The following is an 8978-nucleotide window of genomic DNA, read 5'->3' as shown; positions in this document are numbered from 1 at the left end:
TGTACCTGGGAATAACATTAATATCCAAAAGAATCCCATCCATTCTATGTTAAAAGACCTTTTCTACCCATTCCAAGCCCTTGACTAACTTTTTCTGTTCAGAGCATGTAATCTCATATAAAGCAAAGCGAAATCTATAGTTTTACAGAGATGGAGGATATAAAGGTTTCCACTGTTTCACAGGAGACATATCAGGAAAGGACACCCTCAAATATGGTCAATGTAAGGAAAGCTGTTCAGCAGGTAGGCCATGGCAGTTCTCAGTGATATCATCATTAGGCCTTGCCTGAAAAATCTCTTGTAACCTGGAGAGATTTTCCTTCTGTGATGTCACAATTGTTGTCATGACTTCATCTGCATCTCAGGTATTCCTTCAGTACCTCTAGGGTTCAGTAATAGGCATCTAATTCAGAATAAACATCCATTTGGGAGTAAGAACAAAGAGGATGAAAAGATCAGAAATGGGTAGAAGGAAACTGCCATTCTGTCTTTGTCTAAAAAAGGGAAGTAATATGTGTGCTTGGGAAAACTCAGTGCCTCCTTGGTAGGGGTTGACTGGTATTGCTGAACAGATAGCCTTGATCTGAGCCTTCCACATATGCAAATCAGGAGCTGGGACCCTCTCAGAAGCATCTGGACTTCTCTGTTCTTATGGTTCCTGTAAATCAGAGAGTTTATATAATCAATTTCTTCATTCCAAAACTAGTTGTTGGGAAGGGCACAGTTGTTCTCCTCAGAGCTCATGGCTTTTACTCTTTCTGCCCTGAAGAAAAAGGTCCAAAGAAACAAAGAAAAGACAAGTATTGTGTCCTCAACTCAGTGTAAATGCCTCCAAGCTTTGTATACCTGTAGTGCAATTTGTGTCTGACACTGATATCTGGAAGGGATCTAGTTGAGACTTCATCATCTCAGTCTTTCCATTAGTATTACACTGAATACCATTTCCAGACAGTGACTGTTTAGATTTCTCTGTCAATAGGTTTGATTATCTGGCAGGTTTCTTTTCTTTCTTTCAATTTTTTTATTTTTTAATACAATTTTATTGCTTTTTTATTTGGATATTTCTACATTTGCATTTCAAATGTTATTTCCTTTCCCAGTTTCTTTTCCACAATTGCCCTATCTAAATCCGCTAACCTTCTTATATAAGCCACCTTACTGCCCGCTGACTTTGCCTTGAACTTGGAGTCAAACCCAGGCAGTACCAAGGACTTCTCCTTCCATTGGTGACCAACAACGCTATCCTTTGCCACATATGCCGTTGGAGCCATAGTTCTATCCATGTATAGTCTTTGAATATTGGTTTAGTACCAGAAATCTCTGGTTCATTATCATTGTTGTTCTGATAGGGTTGAAAGCACCTTTAGCTCTTTTAATCCTTTCTCAAACTCTACCAAAAAGATGTCCGTTTTCAGTTCACTGGCAGCATAGACTCCTTAGCTTCATCAATCTTATCTACATTTGGTTGCTGAGTGTGTGTGTGTGTGTCTCTCTGTGTGTGTGTGTGTGTGTGTGTGTGTGTGTGTGTGTGTAGAGCTGAACAATGAATTCTCAACTGAGGAATATCAACATCCTTAGCCATTAGGTAAATGGAAATAAAAAAAAAATCCTGAGGTTCCACAGCACACCAATCAGAATGGCTAAGATTTATTTGGTGCCTCATACAGCTAGGGTGTTTTGTTGATTTTTAACAAGGATTCTGTGAAACTAGGTCAAGAATTTAGAATCCACAAATGACTAAGCCAAAGAGACTCCATCCTATTCTTATGAACCTATTGAAGTAGAAGATTCACTGCACCTCAAGCCCCTCATCCCTCAGCCCATGACATGAACCTTATGTTTGGACTTCAGAAAGAATCATGGTAAAACATCCAAAACCCTCAAGTCTGGCCCTTGAAACACAGGAAGGTAGATATTAGAGAACTGCTATCTAATGCGACTACAGAAATGTATCATATAGTCTATGCTGTCCTTTGTTTTACTAATATCTGGTAATTTTTGGATAAAATGAGGATTTGGGAGTTTATCATTTAAGTAAATACAAGATATTTAGAACTATAGAGCTGGGCCCCCTTTGTTTCAAAATCATAGCAAAAAAATGGAATAGGATAATAGAACATTTGAGTACACATTCAGCAATATATATATGTGTATATATATATATACATATATATATATATTCCACTATCAAGAAATGTACAAAAAAATTTAATAAAATATTCACTAAACAAAAGGTCTGTAGGGAAAATACTGGCCTTTAGAAAAGAGAGATATCTGAGGAAATTGTACTATAAGCCAGAGGAATGGAACTAGGGATAAAATTATTATCCAGTAGAATCTCCTGCACTCCATATTCTTAGATCTTTGGGACACATGCCAAGGCCCTGACTAACTTTCTCCATAAGAGCATGTAAACACGAGTGATGCAGAGAGAATTCTGTAGCTTTAGAGAGATGGAGTACGTAAAGGTTTCCACTGTGCCAAAGGAGACGGACCTAGAAAGGACACCCTCGAATCTGGTCAATGTAAGGAAAGCTGTTCAGTAGGTAGGCCCTGCCAGTTATCAGTGACATAATAAATAGGCACCACCTGAAAAATCTGTTGTAACTGGAGAGCCCTAAGTTCTTCTGTGATGTAACAAGTATTGTCCTGACAGGAACTGCCTCTCAGATATTCCTTCAGTACCTCTCCAGTTTACTAATAGGCCACTTATTCAGAGTAAACAGCCATTTGGGAGGGAGTACAAACAGGATGAAGAGATCAGAGAAGAGGAGAAGGAAGCTTGCCTTCTGTCTTAGTATTAATAAAAATGAAGAAATAAGTGGTACTGGGAAAGTTCAGAGAGCCCTTGATAGGGGTTGAGTGGTATCACTGAAGAGATAGACTTGATCTGAGCCTTACTCATATGGGAATCAAGAGCTGGAAGCTTCACTGAAGCATCTGGACTTCCCTGATCTAATGGTTCCTGGATGTCAGAGGATTTATATCATTCAATTCTTTATTGCAAAGCCAAGAGTTTGAGATGGCACAGTTGTTTCTCTGAGAGCTATGGCCTTAATTATTTTTGTCCTAAGAAAAAGGTCCTAAAGAAGAAGGATGGACAAGTATTATGTCCACAGCTCAGAGGAATCTCCTCCAAGATTTGGATACCTATAGTGCAGTTTGTGTCTGACATTGATATCTGGGAGAGAGAGAATTTCTTCTAATTGAGACTTCCATCATCTTTGTCTTTCCACTAGTATTACTCTGAATACCACTATAGATTTCTGAGTGAATAACTGTGACTAGTTGGCAGTTTTCTTTATTTTTATATCTTTCTTTCTTATTTTTTATAAAATTTTAGTGTTTTTAAAGTGGATGAGTCTATATTTACATTTAAAATATTATTTCCTTTCTTAGTTTCCTGCCCATAAGATCACTACATGTTCACAATCCTTTCTTATCTAACCATACTTCTACCCCTTCACATTTCCTTGAACTGGGTGACAAACCAACGTAGGACCAAGGACTTCTCTCTCCTTCCATTGGTGCCAGCAAAGCCATCCTCTGCCAAATAAACATTTGGAGCCATAGGTCTATCCGTGTTCATTCTTTGAATATTGGTCTATTACCAGAAAGCTCTGTTTCATTGACATTGTTTTTCTTTTGGGGTTAACAGCACCTTCAACTCTTGTAATACTTTCTCAAAACCTACCAACAAGAGGTCCGTTTTCAGTTCACTGGTTTGCCACTAACATTCACTCCTGTATTTGACATGCTCCAGCTCTCTCTCAGGCAAGACCTATATCCAGTTCCTGGTAGAATGCACTTAGCTTCCTAAATCTTATCTAGTTTTGGTGGCTGATTATATATATATATATATATATATATATATATATATATATATATATATATATATATACTTTTGGTGGATCCTACCGTATGAAGTTAGGGGGAATTTTATCATAGATTCAGTGCAACTGGGTCAAGAATGTAGAATCCACAAATGGAATTGGCAAATAGATTCCCTCCTGTTCTTATGAAACTATTGAAGTTGAGGTTTCCCTGTTCTTGAAGCCATTCTTATCACTTCCCATCCTTCTCTATCTTATGTTTGGCCTCAAGAAAGAATCATGGTAAAACATCCAAAAACCTCAAATCTAACCCTGAGACACTGGAAAAGAGATATTGAAGAACCAAGATCAAAAGGGACCTGAGAACCAAATTCTATACTCCATGTGGTCCTATGGTTTACTGATATCTGGAAATTTTTGGATGAAATAGGAATTTGGAGATTGCCATTTGAAGTAGGTACACCCTATTTACACTGTTATAATCACTCTATAGCTGGGCGCCTTTGTTGCTAAAATCATTGCAGAAAATGGAAGTGGAAAAGCAAATTTTTGAGTACAAATTCAGGAATATATATAAAGTCACCTATCAAGGAATATTCATTAAAAATTGAAATACATATGCATTCAATTAAAGGTCTGTAGGGAAAATACTGGCCTTTGGGAAACAGAGAAAATGAAGAAAATTGAACTGTGTGTCACAGGAATGAACCTGGGAAAGAAAATATTATCTAGAAGAATCTTCTAAACTCAAATTCCTAAATCTTATCGACTCATGCCAAGACCCTGACTAACTTTGTCCATTCAGAGCATGTAACCACTAATAAAGCAAAGAGAAGTCACTAGCTTTAGAGAGACGGAGTACGCAAACATTTCCACTGTGTAATAGGAGATGTATGTGGAAAGGGCACCCTCAAATCTGGTCAATTTACGGAAAGCTCTTTAGCAGATAGGCCATGGCAGGTCTTAGAGACATCATAGTTAGTTCATTCATGAAAAATCTCTTGTATCCTGGAGAGCATTAGCTTCTTCTGTGATGTCACATGAGTTGTCGTGACTGCAACTGTTTCTCAGATATAACTTCAGTAACTCTAGGTTTTACTAATTGGCCTCTAAATTCAGAGCAAATTGGGGAGTGATAACAAAGAGGATGAATAGATCAGAAATAGGGAGAAAGAAGCTGGTCCTCTGTCTTGGTACAAAATACAAGGAACAAATATATGGTCCTACGGAAAGCTCAGTGAGATATATATATATAGGGGTTGAGTGCTATGGGTGAAGAGATAGCCTTGATCTGAGCCTCCCACATGAGGGAATCAGGAGCTGGGAGACCCTCAGAATAATCTGGACTTCCCTGTACTTATGGTTCCTTGGAAATTTATATCCTTCATTTCTTACTTCCAAAAGCCAATTGTTGTGAAGGGCACAGTTGTTTTCCTAAGAGCTCATGGCCTTTACTCAATTTGTCAAGAAGAGAAGGTCATAAGGAAGAAGTGAAAAACAAGTATTGTGTCCCTAGGTCTGAGTAAACTCCTCCATGCTTTGGATATCTATAGTGCAGTTTCTGTCTGACACTGATATTTGGAAGAAAGAAGTGCTACTAGTTGAGATTTCATCATCCCAGACTTTCCACGAGTACTACTCTGACTACTTCACTATTTAATTACTTCACTATTTCACTTTACTATTACACTTCGGATTTCTGAGTTAATATGTGTGATTACTTGGCAGGTTTCTTTTCCTTTATATCATTCTTTTTTTTATTTTTAGAGAAATTTATTGATTTCTTAATTGGAATTCTCTATATTTACATTTAAAATATTCTTTCCTATCCCAGTTTTCTGCCCATAAAATCCCTAACCATTCCATTTCTTTCTTCCCTAACCAGCCTTTCTGCTGCATGACATTCCCTTAAACTGGGAGACAAGCTAGGGAAGACAAGTGCTTCCTTTCCAATGTTGCTCAAAATCTCATCTTCTGCCACATATGCATTTGGAGCCATAGGTTCAATGTACGTTCTTTGTATATTGGTCTAATATGAGAAAGTGGTGGTTCATTGGCATTGTTGTTCCTATGGGGTTGAAAGCACCTTCAGCTCTTCTAATATTTTTTTTTCAAAAATTACTAACAAGTGGTCCGTTTTCAGTTCACTAGTTTGCTACTAGCATTCACTTCTGTACTTGACTTGCTGTATCTCTGTCTCTCAGGAAATATCTATATCCAGTTCATGGAAGAACGCACTTCTTACCTTCATCAATCTTATCTAGTTTTGTTGGCTGATGTAAACATATATACTTTTGGTGGATCCTACACCTATGTAGTTAAGAGGAATGTTAACATGGATTCTGCACAACTATTTCAAGAATGGAGAATTCACAAATGACAATTTTTAAAAGAATCCCTCCTGTTTTTATAATCTATTGAAGTAGACCTTTAACAGGTCCTCAAACCTTTCTTCTCCCTGCACATCATCTGGTATCTTACTTTTGGCCTTCACAACACAGGAAGCTAGAGAGTGTAGTACTGATATCAAATGGGACAAGAAACTTAATAGTCCATATTGTCCTTTGCTTTCCTGATGTCTGGTAATTTTTCAAGAAAATAAAAATTTGGGAGTTTACCATTTGAAATAGGTACACAGTATTTACACTTTTATATTCACCCTTTAGTTGGGCCCCCTTTGTGACCAAAATCATTGCAGAAAATGGAATTGGAAAACAGAATTTTTGAGTACACATTGAGGAATATTTACAAAGTCCCCTATCAACGAATTTTCAATAAGAAATTGAAATACAACATTCATTCAATTAAACGTCTGTAGGGAAAATACTGGCCTTTGGGAAACAGAGAATACCTAGAATATTGAAGTGAGTCACAGGAATGAACCTGGGAATATAAGTACTATCTAGAAGAATCTCCGACACTCCATGTTCCTAAATCTTTTCTACCCATGCCAAGACCCTGACTAACTTTCTCCATACAGAACATGTAACCTCTATTGAAGTAGACAGAAATCTCTAGCTTTAGAGAGATGGTGTACGTAAAGGTTTCCTCCGCATCAATGGAGACGGACCTGGAAAGGGCACCCTCGAACCTGTCAATGTAAGGAAAGTTGTTCAGGATGTAGGCTATGGCAGTTCTCAGTGACATCACCATTAGGCCTTCCCTTAAAACACTCTTGTAACCTGGAGAGTCATACCTTCTTCTCTGATTTCACAACTGTTCTCATAACTGCAACTGCTTCTCAGATATCCTTCAGTAACTCTAGGGTTTAATAATTGGCCCCTATTTCAGAGAAAATTGGAGAGTGATAACAAAGTGGATGATGAGATTGGAAATAGGGGAAAGGAAACTGGCCTTCTGTCTTGGTATAAAAACAAGGTCGTTTGGAAAGCTCAGTGAGTTCTGGGTTGTGGTTGAGTGGTATCGCTGAAGAGATAGCCTTGATCTGAGCCTTCCACATAAGGAAATCAAGAGCTGGGAGACTCTCAGAAACATCTTGACTTCCCTGTTTTTATAGTTCGTGGATGACAGAGGGATTATATCATTCATTTTTTTATTCCAAAACCAAGTTTTATGAAGTGCACAGTAGATTTCCTGAGAGCTCATGACCTTTACTATTTTTGTCAAGAAGAAAAGGACCTACGGAAGAAGAAAAAACAAGTATTGTGTCCCTAACTCAAGTTAAACTCCTCAATGCTTTGGAAACTTATAGTGCACCTTGTGTCTGACACTGATATATGGGAGAGAGAAGTGCTTCTAGTTGAGACCTCATCATCTCAGTCTTTATACTAGTATTAACCTGACTTCCACTTCTGAGTCAATATGTTAGAATATTTGGCAGCTTTCTTCTCTTTTATATCATTCATGTTTTTTTTTATTTTTTAGCAATTTTTTTTCTTTTTTACTAGCTGTTTTATATATACATTTAAAATATTATTTCCTTTCCCAGTTTCCTGACCATTAGTTCCCTACCAGTTCCATTTCCTTCTTTTCTAACCAGCCTTTCTAGCGCATTACATTCCCTTGAACTGGGAGACAAACTAGGGAAGACAAGGGCTTCTCTTTCCAATGTTGCCAAAAAGGCTATCCTCAGCCACATATGCATTTGGAGCCATAGGTCAGTCCATGTACTTTCGTTTTATATTGGTCTAGTATAAAAAATCTCTGGGTCATTGGCAATGTTGTTCTTATGGGTTTGTTAGCACCTTCAGCTCTTCTAATTCTTTTTTTCAAAATTTACCAACAAGAGGTCCATTTTAAATTCACTGGTTTGCTACCAGCACGCACTTCTGTATTAGACATGCTATATCTGTGTCTCTCAGTAAATATTTATATCTGGTTCCTGGCAGAATGCACCTCTTACCTTCATCAATTTTATCTAGTTTTTTTGACAGATGTATACATATATACATTTGGTGTCTCCTACACCTAAGTGGTTAAGTGGAATGTTATCATGGATTCTGCCTAAATATGTCAATAATGTAGAATTCACAAATGACTATTTCAAATAGACTCTCCTGTTTTTATGAACCTATTGAAGTAGATGTTTAACTGGTCCTCAAAACCTTTTTTGCCCTACCGATCATCGGGTATTTTATGTTTGGCCTTAAGAATAATCATGGTAAATTATCCTTTACTCAAGTCTGGGCATGCAAACACTGGATTTTAAATAGAGTGTATTGTTATCAAATGGGACTAGTGAACTGAATTCAATAGTCCGTGTTGTCCTTTGCTTTCCAGATGTCTGGTAATTTTTTGTTAAATAAGGATTTGGGAGTTTATCATTTGAAGTAGGATTACAGTATTTACACTGTTATACTCACTCTGCAGCTGGGCACGCTTTGTGACCAAAATCATTGCAGAAAATGGAATTGGAAAACCGAATTATTGAGTACACATTGAGGAATATTTACAAAATACGCTATCAAGGAATTTACAATAAGAAATTGAAATACAGTATTCATTCAATTAAATGTGTGTAGTGAAAATACTGGCCTTTGGGAAACATAAAAAACCTAAAAAATTGAACTGTATGTCACAGGAATGACCTGTCCATAAAAATATTATCTAGAAGTATCCCCTACACTCCATGCTCATAAATATTTTCCACCCATGCCAATACTCTGACTAACTTTCTCCATTCAG

The sequence above is a fragment of the Rattus norvegicus genome (genome assembly GCF_036323735.1).
Source record: "Rattus norvegicus strain BN/NHsdMcwi chromosome Y unlocalized genomic scaffold, GRCr8 chrY_unlocalized_12, whole genome shotgun sequence".
Classification (NCBI taxonomy): domain Eukaryota; kingdom Metazoa; phylum Chordata; class Mammalia; order Rodentia; family Muridae; genus Rattus; species Rattus norvegicus.
The sequence above is the reverse complement of the archived record's forward strand: the minus strand, read 5'-3'. Positions refer to the sequence as shown.